Genomic DNA, 18,415 nt, shown 5'->3' with positions numbered 1-18,415 from the left:
ATGTGATCTCTCCTGGAGAATGTTCCATGTGCACTTGAAAAGGATGTGTGCTGTGCTGCTTTTGGATAGAATGTTCTATGTATATCTATTACATTTATCTGGCCTAATGTGTTGTTTAAGGTTTCCTTGTTGATTTTCTGTCTGGATGATCTGTCCATTGATGTAAGAGGGGTGTTAATGTCCCCTCCTATGATGGTGTTACTATCAAATTCTCCCTTTATATCTGTTAATATTTGCTTTTATGCATTTAGGTACTCCTATGTTGGTTGCATATGTATTTACAATTGTTATATCTTCTTGATGGATTGATCCCTTTATCATTATGTAACATCCTTCTTTGTCTTTGGTACAGTCTTTGTTTTAAAGTCTATTTTTTCTGATATAAGTATTGCTACCCTGGCTCTTTCCATTTCCATTTGCATGGAATACCTTTTTCCTTTCTCTCACTTTCAGTCTGTGTGTCTTTAGATATGAACTAAGTCTATTGTACACAGCATATATATGTGTCATGCTTTTGTAGCCATTCATCCACTCTGTGCCTTTTGATTGGATCGTTTAGTCCATTTACATTTAAAGTAATTACTGATAGGTATGTAATTGTTGCCATTTTTGTTAATTGTTTCCTGGTTGTTTTTGTAGTTCATTTTTTTCCCTTTCTTCTTCTTTTGCTCTCTTCCCTTTTGATTTGATGACTATCTTTAGTATTATGTTTGGATTCCTTTCTCTTTTTCATATGTGTATGTATTATAGATTTTTGGTTTATGGTTACCAAGGGATTTATATTTAACAGTCTATATATCTATATGTATCTATCTATCTATCTATCATCTATCAATCTAATTATTTTTTTAAGTTACTGATCTCTTAAGTTCAAGTCCACACACATTTTTAACAATCCTGCATTATTACTCTCCACTCCTCATGTTTACTGTTTTTGACATCATATTTTACATCTTTTTGTTTTGTGTATCCCTTAACTGCTTCTGTGGATATAGATGATTTTACTCCTTCTGTCTTTTAACCATCCTACTAACTTTATAAGTGATTGATCTAATACCTTTACTGTAAATTTGCCTTTACTAATGAGCTTTTTCCTTTTGTAATTTTCATATTTCTAGTTGTGGCCTTTTCTTTTTCACTTAGGTAAGTCCCTTTAACTTTTCTTTTAAAATTTGTTTCATGGTGCTGAACTTTTGGTCTCTCCTTCAAATCTGAATGATAGCTTTGCTGTGTAGAGTATTCTTGGTTATAGGTTTTTCCCTTTCATTACTTTCAATATATGGTGCCACTCCCTCTGGCCTACAGAGTTTCTGCTGAAAAGTCAGCTGATATCCTATGAGAGTTCCCTTGTATGTCACTAGTTGTTTTTCCCTTGCTGCTTTTATGATTCTTTATATTTAATTGTTGCCATTTTTGTTATAATGTGTCTTGGTTTGGTCCTCTTTGCATTGATCCTACTTGGGACTCTCTGTGATTCCTGGACCTGGCTGTCTGTTTTCTTTTTCAGTTTAGGGGAATTTTTAGCTATTACATCTTCAAATATGTTCTCTGCCTCTCTCTCTCTTCTCTTTCTTGGACCCTTATAATGCGAATGTTAGTATGCTTTCTGTTGTCCCAGAGGTCTCTTATAATTGTCTTTACCTTTTAAAATTCCTTTTTCTGTTCAGCTTGAGTGATTTCCACTACTTTGTCTTCCAGTTTGCTGATCTGTCCCTCTATATCATCTAATCTACTGTTGACTTCTTCTACTGTATTTTTTAAATTTCAGTTATTGTATTCTTCAGCTCTGTTTCTTCTTTATATTTTCTAACTCTTTGTTAAACTTTTCAGTGTGTTTATCCATTCTTCTCCTCAGTTCTTTGAGTATCTTTTAATTATGACCTTGAACTCTTTATCAGGTAGGTTGCTTATCTCCACTTCACTTAGTTCTTATTCTGGGGTTTTATCTTGTTCCTTCTTTTGGAACACATTCCTCTGTTGCCTCATTTTGACTAATTCACTGTTTTTATTTCTGTGTATTTGGTAGGTTGGTTGTGTGTCCCAATCTTGGAGAAGTGGCCTTTTGTAGGAGACATCCTTGGTGTCCCAGCAGTGCACTCCCCTCTGGTCACCAGAGCTGTACTCTCTAGGGGTGCTTCCTATGTGGGCTGCATGGGTCCTTAGGCTGACTAATATGGGTGGTCTGATAGGTGTTGCTGGCTTTTAGTCCAGTTGGCTACCATGCCCTGCCTTGTGCGGAGGCTGCCAACTGTTAGTGGATGGATCCGGGTCATGAATCAACTGGCTGTGGAGCCCCAGGGAGTCCCAGGGCTAGTGCTGGCCCCCTGATTGGAGGAGCCGGGTCCTGGGGTGGTGGCTGGTTGCAGGGCCAGGGATCCCAGATCTAGTGTCAACCTGCTGGTGGGCAGGGCCAATTCCTGACATGGCTAGCTGCAGGGTCTGGGATGTCCCAGTGCTGATATTGGCCCACTGGTGAGTGGGACTGGATACTGGAATGGCTGGCTGAGTAGCCCAAGTTGTCTGAGAGCTGGTGTCAGCCTGCTGGTGGGTGGGACCAGGGCCCAGGGAGCCTTGGGTGCTGGCCTGTTGGTGGGTGGGCTATGTCCTGACACAGCAGGCTGTGGGGCTATCATTGTCGTGGGGCTGGTGTCTGCCTGCTAGTAGGTGAGGTTGATCCTGGGGCTAGTGTGGGTCCACTGGTGGGCAGAGTTGGGTCCCACAGTCCCTGACTGCATGGCCCTGCAGGTCCCAGAGTTGGTGTTGGCTCACTGGTGGGTGGGGCCTGGTCCCAATGGCTTCCTGCGGGGTTCCAGTGGTCCCAGGTCTAGTGTTAGTGCACTGGAGGGTGGGTCCAGGTTATAGTCCCTCTGGTGTGTGGGGCTGGCACTAATAAGCTAAAAGGAGGATTCAAAACTGGCGCTTGCCAGCACCAGTGTCCTTATGGTAGAATGAGCTCCCCAAAATTGCTGCCGCCAATATCTGTGTTCCCAGTTGCCTCCTGCCTTTCTAGGAGGCTCTTTCCAAAATCAGCAGTTGGGTCTGACCCAGGCTTCTTTCAAATTACTGCTTTTGCCCCGGGTCTTGGAGCATGTGAGATTTTTGTGTGCCCTTTCAGAATGGAGTCTCTATTTCCTATAGCCCTCCAGCTTTCCTGAAAGTAAGCCCTGCTGGCCTTCAAAGCCAAATGTTCTAGGGACTTGTCTTCTCCATGCAGAACCCCCAGGATGGGGAGCCTGATGTGGGGTTCCCCTTGCTTCCTGGGGAGAGCCTCTGCAATTGTAATTATCCTCCCATTTGTGGGTCATCCATTGGGAAGTATGGGACTTGACTATACTGCATCTCTGCCCCTCCTACCCATCTTGTGGTGATTCCTTCTTTATATCTTTAGTTGTAGATCTTTTCTGCTAGTCTTCAGGTCTTTCTCATTAATAGTTGCTCTGTAAATAGTTGTAAGTCTGGTGTGCCTGTTGGAGAAGGTAAGCTCAGGGTCTTCCTACTCCACCATCTTGGCCACTCACATAACTGTGTCACACATCATCATTTTATATCACCATATCCCACTGTATGGATGTACCATTATTTATAAAGCAAATCACAGTAGTTTGGATATTTGGATAGTCTACAGGGTTTGGGGCTTAAGATAATGTTGCAATGACTATCCTTGTACATGCATTTTTGTACTTCTGACCTATTCTTTCCTGAAGTTATGTTTTAGAATGACAATAGCTGGGTTGAAGAGTATACACATTTTAAAGGTGACTTGGTTAGACAAGAAAACAAAATATTGAGACTGTCTATGAAAATCTGAGATTGGGTGTGCGCCAGTCCATGTACAATGTGGGAGGATGCTGGGGAGTGGGAGAGCTTTCAGAGATGGGGCCATGAAGCCACTGGCTCTCTGGCTTCAGGCCAACCCTGGGAAAGCTGGAGGCTTTGGCCTCACCATCTATAACTTGGACAGGTCACCATTTCTTCAGGCATTAGTCTTCTTATTAGTAAACTCAGTGGTTGCTTCTAGTAGGATATGAGAACAAGCAGCTCCTGTAAAGGGCTGGCATAGGATTCATGGGGAATTTTGGCTGGATTACTATGGAGTAGTGGACCCCATAAATAAACTTATACTGGAAGTCATTAGGAGGAAGTGAGGGTGGTGTATATAGAATGTTCATTTTTGGCTCTGGCCTCTCATATATTCAAATCAATGTGGTATAGAATGAATTGGAATAGTAAATAAGATGCAAATCTTGGATTCTCAGAACCTACAGACGGACAGTTTGTAACACTCTTAAGGAATTTCTGAGCGAGTGATTAAAATACAATCGTCATATTGCTATTTTAATCTCTTGTCACATATATATTTAATGCTGTGCTTATATAGCTTAACAATGTAGATTTTCAAGTGTGCTTACATTTTTTTAAACATCTTTACTGGAGAATAATTGCTTTACAATGGTGTGTTAGTTTCTGCTTTATAACAAAGTGAATCAGCTATACATATACATATATCCCCATATCTCCTCCCTCTTGCATCTCCCTCCCACCCTCCCTATCCCACCCCTCTAGGTGGTCACAAAGCACTGAGCTGATCTCCCTGTGCTATGCGGCTGCTTCCCACTAGCTATCTATTTTACGTTTGGTAGTGTATATATGCCCATGCCACTCTCTCACTTCGTCCCAGCTTACCCATCCCACTCCCCATGTCCTCAAGTCCATTCTCTACATCTGCATCTTTATTCCTGTCCTGGCCCTAGGTTCTTCAGAACCACTTTTTTTTTTTTTTTTAGATTCTATATATATGTGTTAGTATACGGTATTTGTTTTTCTCTTTCTGACTTACTTCACTCTGTATGACAGACTCTAGGTCCATCCACCTCACTACAAATAACAATTCTATTTCTTTATATGGCTGAGTAATATTCCATTGTATATATGTGCCACATCTTCTTTATCCATTCATCTGTCGATGGACACTTAGGTTGCTTCCATGTCCTGGCTATTGTAAATAGTGCTGCAATGAACATTGTGGTACATGTATCTTTTTGAATTATGGTTTTCTTAGGGTATATGCCCAGTAGTGGGATTGCTGGGTCATATGGTAGTTCCATTTTTAGTTTTTTAAGGAACCTCCATACTGTTCTCCATAATGGCTATATCAATTTACATTCCCACCAACAGTGCAAGAGGGTTCCCTTTTCTCCACACCCTCTCCAGCATTTATTGTTTGTAGATTTTTTGATGATGGCCATTCTGAGTGGTGTGAGGTGATACCTCACTGTAGTTTTGATTTGAATTTCTCTAATGATTAGTGATGTTGAGCATCCTTTCATGTGTTTGTTGGCAATCTGCATATCTTCTTTGGAGAAATGTCTGTTTAGGTCTTCTGCCCATTTTTGGATTGGGTTTTTTGTTTTTTTGATATTGAGCTGCATGAGCTGCTTGTAAATTTTGGAGATTAATCCTTTGTCAGTTGCTTCATTTGCAAATATTTTCTCCCATTCTGAGGGGTGTCTTTTCGTCTTGTTTATGATGTCCTTTGCTGTGCAAAAGCTTTTAAGTTTCATTAGGTCCCATATGTTTATTTTTGTTTTTATTTCCATTTCTCTAGGAGGTGAGTCAAAAAGGATATTGCTGTGATTTATGTCATAGAGTGTTCTGCCTATGTTTTCCTCTAAGAGTTTTATAGTGTCTGGCCTTACATTTAGGTCTTTAATCCATTTTGAGTTTATTTTTGTGTATGGTGTTAGGGAGTGTTCTAATTTCATTCTTTTACATGTAGCTGTCAAGTTTTCTCAGCTCCACTTATTGAAGAGGCTGTCTTTTCTCCACTGTATATTCTTGTCTCCTTTGTCAAAGATAAGGTGACCATATGTGCGTGGGTTTATCTCTGGGCTTTCTATCCTGTTCCATTGATCTATATTTCTGTTTTTGTGCCAGTACCATACTGTCTTGATTACTGTAGCTTTGTAATATAGTCTGAAGTCAGGGAGCCTGATTCCTCCAGCTCCATTTTTCTTTCTCAAGATTGCTTTGGCTATTCGGGGTCTTCTGTGTTTCCATACAAATTGTAAAATTTTTTGTTCTAGTTCTGTGAAAAATACCAGTGGTAGTTTGATAGCGTTTGCTAGTATTTCGTTGAGGATTTTTGCATCTATGTTCATCAGTGATATTGGCCTGTAGTTTTCTTTGTGACGTCTTTGTCTGGTTTTGGTATCAGGGTGATGGTGGCCTCATAGAATGAGTTTGGGAGTGTTCCTCCCTCTGCTATATTTTGGAAGAGTTTGAGAAAGATAGGTGTTAGCTCTTCTCTGAATGTTTGATAGAATTCGCCTGTGAAGCCATCTGGTCCTGGGCTTTTGTCTGTTGGAAGATTTTTAATCACAGTCTCAATTTCAGTGCTTGTGATTGGTCTGTTTATATTTTCTATTTCTTCCTGGTTCAGTCTCGGAAGGTTGTGCTTTTCTAAGAATCTGTCCATTTCTTCCAGGTTGTCCATTTTATTGGCATATAGTTGCTTGTAGTAATCTCTCATGATCCTTTGTATTTCTGCAGTGTCAGTTGTTACTTCTCCGTTTTCATGTCTAATTCTACTGATTTGAGTCTTCTCTCTTTTTTTCTTGATGAGTCTGGCTAATGGTTTATCAATTTTGTTTATCTTCTCAAAGAACCAGGTTTTAGTCTTATTGATCTTTGCTATTGTTTCCTTCATTTCTTTTTTATTTATTTCTGATCTGATCTTTATGATTTCTTTCCTTCTGCTAACTCTGGGGTTTTTTGTTCTTTTTTCTCTAATTGCTTTAGGTGTAAGGTTAGGTTGTTTATTTGAGATGTTTCTTGTTTCTTGAGGTAAGATTGTATTGCTATAAACTTCCCTGTTGGAACTGATTTTGCTGCATCCCATAGGCTTTGGGTTGTCGTGTTTTCATTGTCATCTGTTTCTAGGTATATTTTTATTTCCTCTTTGATTTCTTCAGTGATCTCTTGGTTATTTAGTAGTGTATTGTTTAGCCTCCATGTGTTTGTATTTTTTACAGATTTTTTCCTGTAATTGATATCTAGTCTCATAACGTTGTGGTCAGAAAAGTTACTTGATATAATTTCAATTTCCTTAAATTTACGAAGGCTTCATTTGTGACCCAAGATATGATCTATTCTGGAGAATGTTCCATGAGCACTTGAGAAGAAAGTGTATTCTGTTGTTTTTGGATGGAATGTCCTATAAATATCAATTAAGTCCATCTTGTTTCATGTGTCATTTAAAGCTTGTGTTTCCTTATGTATTTTCATTTTGGATGATCTGTCCATTGGTGAAAGTGGGGTGTTAAAGTCCCATACTATGATTATGTTACTGTTGATTTCCCCTTTTATGGCTGTTAGCATTTATTTGCCTTATGTATTGAGGTGCTCCTATGTTGGTTGCATAAATATTCACAATTGTTATATCTTCCTCTTGGATTTATCCCTTGATCATTATGTAGTGTCCTTCTTTGTCTCTTGTAATAGTCTTCATTTTAAAGTCTATTTTGTCTGGTATGAGAATTGCTACTCCAACTTTCTTATGATTTCCATTTGCAAGGAATATCTTTTTCCATCCCCCCACTTTCAGTCCGTATGTGTCCCTAGGTCTGAAGTGGGTCTCTTTTACACAGCATATATACGGGTCTTGTTTTTGTATCCATTCAGCCAGTCTGTTTCTTTTTGTTAGAGCATTTAATCCATTTACATTTAAGGTAGTTATCGATATGTATGTTCCTATTACCATTTTCTTAATTGTTTTGGGTTTGTTATTGTAGGTCTTTTCCTTCTCTTGTGTTTCCTGCCTAGAGAAGTTCCTTTAGCATTTGTTGTAAAGCTGGTTTGGTGGTGCTGAATTCTCTTAGCTTTTGCTTGTCTGTAAAGGTTTTAATTTCTCCGTTGAATCTGAATGAGATCCTTGCTGGGTAGAGAAATCTTGGTTGCAGATTTTTCCCTTTCATCACTTTAAATATGTCCTGCCACTCCCTTCTGGCTTGCAGAGTTTCTGCTGAAAGATCAGCTGTTAACCTTATTGGGATTCCCTTGTATTTGTTGTTTTTCCCTTGCTGCTTTTAATATTTTTTCTTTGTATTTAATTTTTGATAGTTTGATTAATATGTGTCTTGGCATGTTTCTCCTTGGATTTATCCTGTATGGAACTCTCTGCGCTTCCTGGACTTGAGGACTATTTCCTTTCCCATATTAGGGAAGTTTTCAACTATAGTCTCTTCAAACACTTTCTGAGTCCCTTTCTTTTTCTCTTCTTCTTCTGGGACCCCTATAATTCGAATCATGGTGCATTTATCATTGTCCCAGAGATCTCTGAGACTGTCCTCAATTCTTTTCATTCTTTTTTCTTTATTCTGCTCTGTGGTAGTTATTTCCACTATTTTATCTTCCAGGTCATTTATCCTTTCTTCTGCCTCAATTATTCTGCTATTGATTCCTTCTAGAGAATTTTTAATTTCATTTATTGTGTTGTTCATCATTATTTGTTTGCTCTTTAGTTCTTCTAGGTCCTTGTTAAGGGTTTCTTGTATTTTCTCCATTCTATTTCCAAGATTTTGGATCATCTTTACTATCATTACTCTGAATTCTTTTTCAGGTAGACTGCCTATTTCCTATTCATTTGTTTGGTCTGGTGGGTTTTTACCCTTGGTCTTTCATCTGCTGTGTGTTTCTCTGTCTTCTCATTTTGCTTAACCTACTGTGTTTGGGGTCTCCTTTTCGCAGGCTGCAGGTTCGTAGTTCCCGTTGTTATTGGTATCTGCCCCCAGTGGCTAAGGTTGGTTCAGTGGGTTGTGTAGGCTTCCTGGTGGAGCGAACTGGTGCCTGTGTTCTGTTGGATGAGGCTGGATCTTGTATTTCTCATGGGCAGGACAGTGTCTGGTGGTGTGTTTTGGGGTGTCTGTGACCTTATGATTTTAGGCAGCCTCTCTGCTAATGGGTGGGGTTGTGTTCCTGTCTTGCTAATTGTTTGGCATAGGGTGTCTAGCACTGTAGCTTGCTGGTCGTTGAGTAGAGCTGGGTCTTAGTGTTGAGATGGAGATATCTGGGAGAGCTTTTGCTGTTTGATATTACGTGGAGCTGGGAGGTCTCTGGTGGACCAATGTCCTGAACTCGGCTATCCCACCTCAGAGGCACAGGCCTGACACCCGGTTAGAACACCAAGACCCTGTCAGCCACACGGCTAGGTACGTGGGGAGTTTCTTGCCTTTTGGGAAGTCTAAGGTCTTTTGCCAGCATTTAGTAGGTGTTCTGTAGGAGTTGTTCCACATGTAGATGTATTTCTGATGTATTTGTGAGGAGGAAGGTGATCTCCATGTCTTACTCCTCCGCCATCTTGAAGGTCTGTTGTGCTTGCATATTTGTGCCTTGTGCTTTCAGGAACACGAAAGTGAATCATCTCCCTTGTCACCCATTATATGGAATGAGATAGGACTACCAACATTGATAGTCTTAAGGACTGATGATTCTAAGGAACTTCTTTCTGGAAAAACTGTTATCAGTAAGCAGAATGAAACACAACATATGACCTTAGAGGGAGTGAATGAGGAAAAAGTTCAGAGGAAAAGGAACTAGTAATCCAGGGCCGGGTGAAGAAAGTGACTCAGCTGTGGCCTTTGGAGACTGGGGCTGCTTGTTCTGGGGAAAAAGGGCTGAGCTTTCAGTACAGCACAGGGACAGACAGGCTCTAGTCAGAGCTCTCCTGGGCACCCCGGACTTGGCTTCCCCTGGTACCACATACAAAATTCCCACATCTTGCTGTACACCCAAAAAAACTAGAACCTGAGGAACACCATTGCTCTGTTTACTGGTCCCTAAACCCATACTGCCTTTCCCAGAATAGGGTTCCAAAGGGAGTGAATCTTCCAGGGGTAAGACAGACATTGCTGAGGTGGTTGGCTGAGGAAGAGTATTCTGTCCATCCAATATGCATCTTGTCATTGGCCTGACTAGAGGAAAAGCTCTCCTGCATTTGGAAGAGGTGATAAAGGAAGAGGCCAGTGGCGTGTTTGGATGTCTTGGGCTCCCTATAGTAAGAAAGAGGTAGGTACACGTTAAGCTACTCCATTTTCTTATGACCTTGAGCAACTCAAATTCTTCAGGTTCCTCATTCTTTAAGTGGGAAAGATAATACCTACCTCAGGGTTGTCACAGGGGCAGAATAAAGAGATTTTTAAGTCCTTAGCATGGTGAATAGCACCGTGATTATGCTCAGTAAGTGCTTGTACCCCTGCCCCTTCCTCACCAAACCTCTCTTCAGCTGGTAAGTGAGCAGAGTGGATGATCCCCAAGACTTTTTTTTTTTTTTTTTTAAATATGATTTAAATTAATTCCACCCGTTTCTTTGTACTATTTTATTTTTCCAGATGATTCTTTTATTTATTTATTTATTTATTTTTAGCTGTGTTGGGTCTTCGTTTCTGTGCGAGGGCTTTCTCCAGCTGTGGAGAGCGGGGGCCACTCTTCATCGCGGTGCGCGGGCCTCTCACTGTCGTGGCCTCTCTTGTTGCAGAGCACAGGCTCCAGACGCGCAGGCTCAGTAGTTGTGGCTCATGGGCTTAGTTGCTCCGCGGCATGTGGGATCTTCCCAGACCAGGGCTCGAACCCATGTCCCCTGCATTAGCAGGCAGATTCTTAACCACTGTGCCACCAGGGAAGCCCTGATCCCCAAGACTTTTCTAGCTCTGAGCCTTAAGTCTGCAAAGGTGCTTCAAAGAAGTTCTCAGGGTGACAGGAAAGGCTCAGCCTGTCCATGACCCAGTATCCTCTGCTTTTCCATAAACCTGTCAGGGCAAGGGAGATAGCACCAGAGGTAGACGTGGGGGCCAGGCAGGTAGGAGAAGTGGGGACCAGGTAACTGCTCTCCAGAGCTCCCTGTTATCTGCCTGCACTGCTCTGCCCCTGTGACCACCCAGAGGAGCCCCTGCACCCAGGAGCCCTAAGTAAGTGATTGGACCCTGCTGGACAGGGCCTCCCTGAGGCCATGGCTGTGCCTCACACCTACATTATGGGAGGTATCCCTCAATGGCTGGTGCAGTGCCTGGCATACACAGAGGGAGCTCTGGAAATGTCTGTAGCCTGATAAGCAGCCTGATCTTACTCTCAGCTCTGAGCCATTGCCTTCTTGCCAATCAGCCTGAGCTAACCCCAGAGCAGCTGGGAGTCCTCAGCATGATTCACTGTGTAGAAGAGGAAGGACCAGGAGGGGCATATCTGGAGCAAGAGGAGGGCTCACCTGCACTTAGAGCCCCCTACCCTGGAAACCCATCAGAGCCTGGGGTCCAAATAAGATCGGGCAACCGAGCTGGATCTCACTGGGGGACAATGAGTGAGACCAGCTGCCCCCTTCAGACCTCTTTGGCTTTAAGGGGGCTTGTGGGGGACACTGTGGTATGATAAGAACAACTCTGGGCCACAGGCAGAATCCTAGGTTCTGGGCCCAGCCCCCACTAATTTTAGTAGAGCCATTTAATTTGTGTGTGTTCTTGGGCATCTGTGATGGGGACAGTAAAACCTCTCTCAGTAACGTCATCTATGCAGTAGGATACTAAGCTGCTGTGAAAAAGAATGAGGGAATAATCATAACAGCTGACCTCTGAGTGCTAACTATGGACCAGGCACTTTTCTGAGAATGCTAGATATCTTAACTCATTTCACCCTCACAACAACCCTATGGGATTAGTATTTCCCCCATTTTAAAGCTGAGAAAACTGAGGTACAGAGATTAAATAATTGCTCCAGATGCCCCCCCATACATACATATGTTTGAATGTGTGTGGGAAAATTGTCTAGTAGGATAGACACCAAACTGTTAATAGTAGTTAACTCTGGAGTAGAGGATTTGGGGGTTTTGTGGTGTTTGAGGGGAGGGGAACAGGAGGACTTGCATTTTTTTACTGTATAAATTCCTCTATTGATTGAAAAAACGTTTTTACCATTATCATTTAAGAAATTTAAGAAAATGAATAAGGATGTCACAACTCACTGTAGCTTTCAGACTCAAATGCAGAAGTGCATAAGCAGTGGCACGGGCTCCCAAGGCAGAGGACACTCTCCATTCCCAGAAATCCTTTGGCTGCAGCCAGTTCCCAGGAGCAGGGAGAGGGAAGGAGCCACCCAAGCTCAATTACAACCCCAACCCTGGCCCCTAGAAGACCCCCGGCAGCCTGGGCAGGATGATCTGTTACATCATGGGCCCAAGGGTCACTTGTGAAGTCTCAGGACTATGGGGTGGAACCACTGGCTCTGAGAAGTGAGCTGTTTGCATCCTTGAGCTATCTTTTGGTCTTCTTAAGTAAATCACGTCCTTTATCTGATGACTAGGGGAGTAACCTCTCACAGCTGGGCAGTCATTGGCAGTCCTCCTTTTAGTTCTGCATGCCTGCATCTTTTGGTCTTAGCCGTGTTTTGTGGACTCCATGACACTGAGTTCTGTTTTTGAATCAAGTCAAGGCCCTGTCCATTTTCAGAAGAATTCAGCTAGTACTCATTTATGCCTCTGATTATGGTGTCTGTCTTTCGTTATCCCTTGGACCTGCCTTGGTTACATAATTCTTTTGCTTCCGTTCTCCCATATTTGATTTCTGTAGAGGACTTTGTGTTTTCTGGATCCTTTTAAATTAGGTCAGAGGAGAACATTACCTCATCTTTCTAGTTTTTAAAACTGGTTTTCACCTTAAAAAGCTTTAACAGAATTTTGTTTGTTTGTTTGTTTAAATATTTATTTATTTATTTGGTTGCATCAGCTCTTTAGTTGTGGTATGCGGGCTCTTTTGTGTGACACACATGTGGGATCTAGTTCCTTGACCAGGGATCGAACCCGGCCCCCCTGTATTGGGAGCGCAGAGTCTTAACCACTAGACCACCAGGGAAGTCCCTAACAGAATGTTTTTTATCATTCCTGCTATTAATTTCTATGAACAATTAAGTTATATTTTAATCTTGCTTTAGAGAAATGTGGATTTAAGTGTTTCCTCCCCAGTCTTACTCAGCTCTTGGTATTATATAGCTGTCGTAAAAACCCTGTCAAACCTCCCTATTTACTCCCCTAGTGGTTCTCACGATATCATATCTGATACACCATTTAATGAGACCTCATGCTGTTAAACAGGACCTCAGTTAGTCTTTCAGATCATATTCCATTTGGTTGTGTAGTTTACTGAGCTACTGCCTTCCCATTGGACATGCAGATTATGGCTTCCTCATAGGGTTGCTGAGAGAATTAAGTGAGAAAGCATATTAGGGAACCTGGTCCTGGGCCTGACTCAGAGGGGAACTCCATTTCTTTGTTTGCTGACCCCCTCCTTCAGCCATTCCAGGTAATGGCATTCTTGTCCCCCAGAAAACTCAGCCGTAACTGCCTCCCCTCCTCATCTGGGGGCCATTGCATTACATCCCCAAAAGTCTGTGCCTTCCAAAAGTGTCAGCCTCTCCTAAACCCAGACCAGCTGAGACTCTAGTTTCTTATAAAGTGATGTGATAAGGTGACAATCCTTCATTGGGGTCACTGACACTGATGAGGTAGCCATATCTGCTGGATGTCAGCAGATCTGAAGGTAATAGGAATTCAGAGATGTTCTTTCCTTCTGAAGATGCCATCTTTAGGAAGGTCTGATTGTGGAAGGGGAATATAGCTCAAGTCTGGACAAGTAGAATGTGGACTCCAGCCCAGAGATGAGTTTGTACAATTGACCTTCTTTATCCTTCAAGGTTTAGCTCCCTCCTCCAGAGACCTTTCCTGAACTCCCTCACGGCTCTCCCACTCATCTTGGCATTTAATCAATTACTTATTGTGTAATGTAATTTATGCACCAAAAAGCCCGTGAGAATCTGCTCTTTGCCCGGCACTCTGCTAGGCAGTGGAGAAACAACAGTGAACAGCAAGGGCCCAGGCCCTACCCTCTAGGAGCTTACAGCATAATAAGAAAGACGGACCTTGAACAAGCACCGTGCTTGCAAGTGTGATGAATTACTGCACTTTTTCCCCAGAGCTGGGCTAATTTTCCACTCCCAGAGGGCTGGGGTGTATTGGGTTGGCCAAAAAGTGCCTTCGGTTTTTAAGTAAACATAAAAGACACATTTTTCATTTTCACCAAGAACTTTATTGAACAACATATTCACCCTTTTGTTCCACTACCTTCTGCCATTTTTCAGGCAACTTCATAATTCCGTCTTCCCAAGATTTTTTATCTTTTTGAGCAAAGAACTGTTCCAGGTGCCTTTTATAGTCTTCCAGGAATTGAAATTTTTTCCATTAAGAGAATTTTATAAAGACTGAAACAAATGGAAATCCAGAGGTGCAATGTATGTTGAATATGTCAGATGAATCAGAACTTCCCAGCCAAGCTGTAACAATTTTTGCCTGGTGGTCAGAGAAACATGTGATCTCGCCATTATCCTACTGGAATTGGATAATTGCAATTAATTAATTAATTGATAGCTGCAATTAATTGTTTGGTTTTCTGGAAGGAACTCATAATAGAGGATTCCCTTTCAGTCCCACCATGTTTACAATGTCACCTTCTTTGGATAAAGACTGACCTTTGGTGTGATTGGTGGTGGTTCATTTCGCTTGCCCAAGATCTCTTCCATTCCACATTATTGTACGGTATCCACTTTTCATCACCTGTCACAATTTGTTTTAAAAATGGAACATTTTCATTATGTTTCAGTAGAGAATCGCGTGTGGAAATACAGTCAAGAAGGTTTTTTTCGCTTAACTTATGTGGAACCCAAACATCATTAACATAACCAGTCTGGTGCAAATGATTTTCAATGCTTGCTTTGGATATTTTGAGTATGTTGGCTATCTCCGGCGTGGTATAACGTTGATTGTTCTCAATTAATGTCTCCATTTTATCGCTATCAACTTCAGCTGGTCTACCTGACCATGGAGCATGGTCCAGCGAGAAATCTCCAGCATGGAACTTCGCAAACCACTTTTGACACGTTCGATCCATCACAGCACCTTCTCCATACACTACACAAATCTTTTTTTTCGTTTTTACCTTTCTTGAAATAATAAAGCATAATATGCTGAAAATGTTGCTTTTTTTCTTCCATCTTCAATATTAAAATGGCTACGCAAAAATTCACCAATTTTGATAAGTCTTTTTTTAAACACATGCTGATATGACAGCTGTTACATACAATCTAACAAAATTGTTTCAAATGAAGTTAAAGACAACTAAGTGCTACTAGAGCCATCTTACGGAAAAAAAGGAATGAGCCTTTTGGCCAACCCAATATCTTGCATTCCTTTTGGGTCCTGTGGGCTCTAATGTGATCTGTCACAGCAGTTGCTCAATAAATACCATTTGAATAATTAACAATGAGAAAGATTATGAAAATGTTTGTTTCTTTTCTTAATTTAGGTATAATTGACATATAACATTTATATTAGTTTCAGGTGTGCAATGTAATGATCCAGTATTGTGAGACGATCACCACAGTAAGTCCAATTAATATCTGTCACCTTATATAGTTACAAAATTTTTTTCTTGTAATGAGAACTTTAAAAATCTACTCTCTTAGCAAGTTTCAAATATGCAATACAGTATTATTAACTAGAGTCACCAAGCTATGGTTTGCTTCTTGATTGCCTTCTCTTTCTATACCATTAGAGGCACCAGGATGGAAAGAGCAGAGATTCTGAGATTTCATGGGACCTGGGTTCAAATCCCGATTTTACTTGTTACTTCTTGGATGTTTATGGGCAATTTGCTCTCTGAGCCTCAGGTGCCTTCTCTGTAAAATGAAAGCAACAGTACCTTCTCCAAAGAGTTATTGTGAAGATTAAATGAGGCAATTTATGTAAATGTGGTATAGGATCTAAAACACATACAAACTTTTAAATGCTAGTTTCCTTCCCCTAGCCAATTGAACCTTGGATGGGAGGCCAAAGAAGTTGTTCTCCTAATATAGGACTTCCCTTCATTTAGGATAATGAGTGCAGAGGGGAACAGTAAAATTTTAGGTCTGGATGGGGTCTTAGCCTAATCCCTTTTTTTTCTTGGTGAGGAAATTGAGGCCCAGAGAACTCAGGTGATTCCCCTAGGGTCGCACAATGATTTTAGTAGTAGGGCTGGAAACAGAACCCAGGTCCCGACCCAGCATCCAGTGCACTTTGGGCAGTTTCTCCTAGAATTTTATTGCCAGCCTCTCACTCTCAGAAAAGGGAATGCCTTCATGTTACAGTTCATCTGAAGTCTCTCTCCAGGGAGGAAGATAATTCCTGAGAAGTCAGCTGGAGAGGTTCCCAGACCCTTTACAACTTCCCGGAGACTGGGCGGGAAGGTGGCCAGCTCTCCTTGTTGCATTCCAGGAAGGGCCAGGATAGAGTGACTTCCAGATGATCTGGGGGCCTGATGTCCCTAGAGGGTAAGGCAGGCCTCCTCCTCCCCCTTCCTGGGGAGATGGGAAGGGAAGGGAGCAGTCAACACAGGACAGTCAGAACATGCCACTTAGCATCACTCAAGCCCCAAACACTCCAAACTCCTCAGAGTATGGAGCTCTGCCTCCTGGAGCCTCAATTTCTCTTAATAACAATAATAACGATGACAACAACAATAATATTATGAAGTGCCAGGCACAGTTAAAGGCTATCGTACATTATCTTTGCCTGCACACTTGCAGCCTGCTTTTGAGAGGCAAGATAAAGTGGTAGTTAAGGGCCTGGTCTCCGATTAAAACTTTCTTGGCTCAAATCTAGACCTCTCACTTACATTCTGGGCAATATTGGGCAAGTTATTTAAGCCTTCTTTGTGCTTCAGCTTCCTTATCTATAAAAAGGGAAGAATGGTAATATCTACCTCATAGGTTGTTCTAAAGATTAAGTGAGTTAATACATATGAAGCATTCACAATAGCACTAGGCACACAGCAAGCTCTGTGTGCATTAGTTGTTAATATCTTAGAGTCACTTCAGGGGCCTTCCCTTAATCATCTTATCTAAAGGGTCCCCTTTAGTGACTTACTATCAGATTATTGTTTTATTATTTTCAAAGTTCTTTATCATGATCTGGAATTATCTTCCTTTTTTTTTTTTTTTACTTGTTTCTTGTCTGTTTGCTCCCACTAACAGGTAAGTTTCATAGGAGCTGGACCTCGCATGGGACCGAATAGACGCTCAGCACATATTTGTTGAATTGAATTGAATTATATCATTGGGGTCTTCCCAAACTCCTGGAAGCAGATACTCATGTTATTCCCCCCTTTACGAAGAAGCAAAATGAGGCACTGAGAGCTCCTTTGTTTGCTCAAGGTCACCCAGCTGGTGGCCCAGTTTGACTCAGGTCAAACCCAGTTTGACTCAAGAGCCCTCACTCTTTTTTTATACATATATTTATTTATTATTTTTGGCTGTGTTGTCAAGAGCCCTCACTCTTAATGATTATGCTAGATTGGCTCCTCTTACTCAAAAATTCTTAGCAAGTGGGTGGGAAGGTTGCCGCATCTTATCAACTTTCTCCCCTCTCAAATGGTGCTGGATCTGGAAAGTTCGAAAAAAAGACAAAGAGCTAGGCTTCACTTCTTTCTTCTGGAGCTCGGTCTCAGCACCTCCCCATCCTTGTGCACTCCCTTCCCACCTGACCCTGAAGCCCTTCCATCCAGTCTCATCCTCATCTTCTCCATCTCCAATCCTATCTCCATCTAATCCCACCTGACTCCTTTTCCATCCCTGTTCCATTCTCATCCGCATTCCTATGTCTATGAGGCAGGGCTTGGGTTGGGCTCTGTCCTAGGGCCTGAGACCTATATCTGTGACCTGGAGCAGAAGAGGTTTTCTTTCTTTCTCACTGTCAACATAATAGTTTCCGTGAAGTTTTTCTGAGTCATCTTTCCCTAGTCCTCTTTTTCTGAGACATTTTTGTGGCCTCCCACGTTTACATATGTTCCGGAGTCTAACCTCTCCCCTATACCTATTTGTGCAGTGACCTCATTTTCTCAATCCAAAGGCACATCGCCTGCTGGCTGCCTGATCTTGCCTTTCGATCCACTTCCCAAGAAGTCTTGGCTACAAAGTCCCAGGAAGGGTGGGGCCCACTGAGGTTCTGGTGAATGACCAGGCTGAAAACACTTCTATCCTCTCTGCAAGTCCTTGACTTTTATCACAGCAACAAGTGGGTTTCTGGAAACTGAGCAAGATTGGACAGCAGCCAGATCATATGAATACATGCTTATAGCTGATAGCTAGAACTTGGCTGGGGGTTGGAGTCGGGACTAATGCCAGGCAGCCTAAGAGCCCCCTGAGGCTACTCAAGATCATGATGGCACATCCCTCTGTCCAGCTGGACAGGCAACTGGCATCGTCTGGGCTCTGGGCAAAAGTGATCACGGAGCCTTCAGGAGACCCTCACTCAGGCTCAAGAATGGTAGGGAGGATAAGGCTGAGTAGA

Source organism: Balaenoptera acutorostrata, chromosome 3 (genome assembly GCF_949987535.1).
Source record: "Balaenoptera acutorostrata chromosome 3, mBalAcu1.1, whole genome shotgun sequence".
Lineage (NCBI taxonomy): Eukaryota > Metazoa > Chordata > Mammalia > Artiodactyla > Balaenopteridae > Balaenoptera > Balaenoptera acutorostrata.
This window is presented reverse-complemented; position numbering follows the sequence as displayed.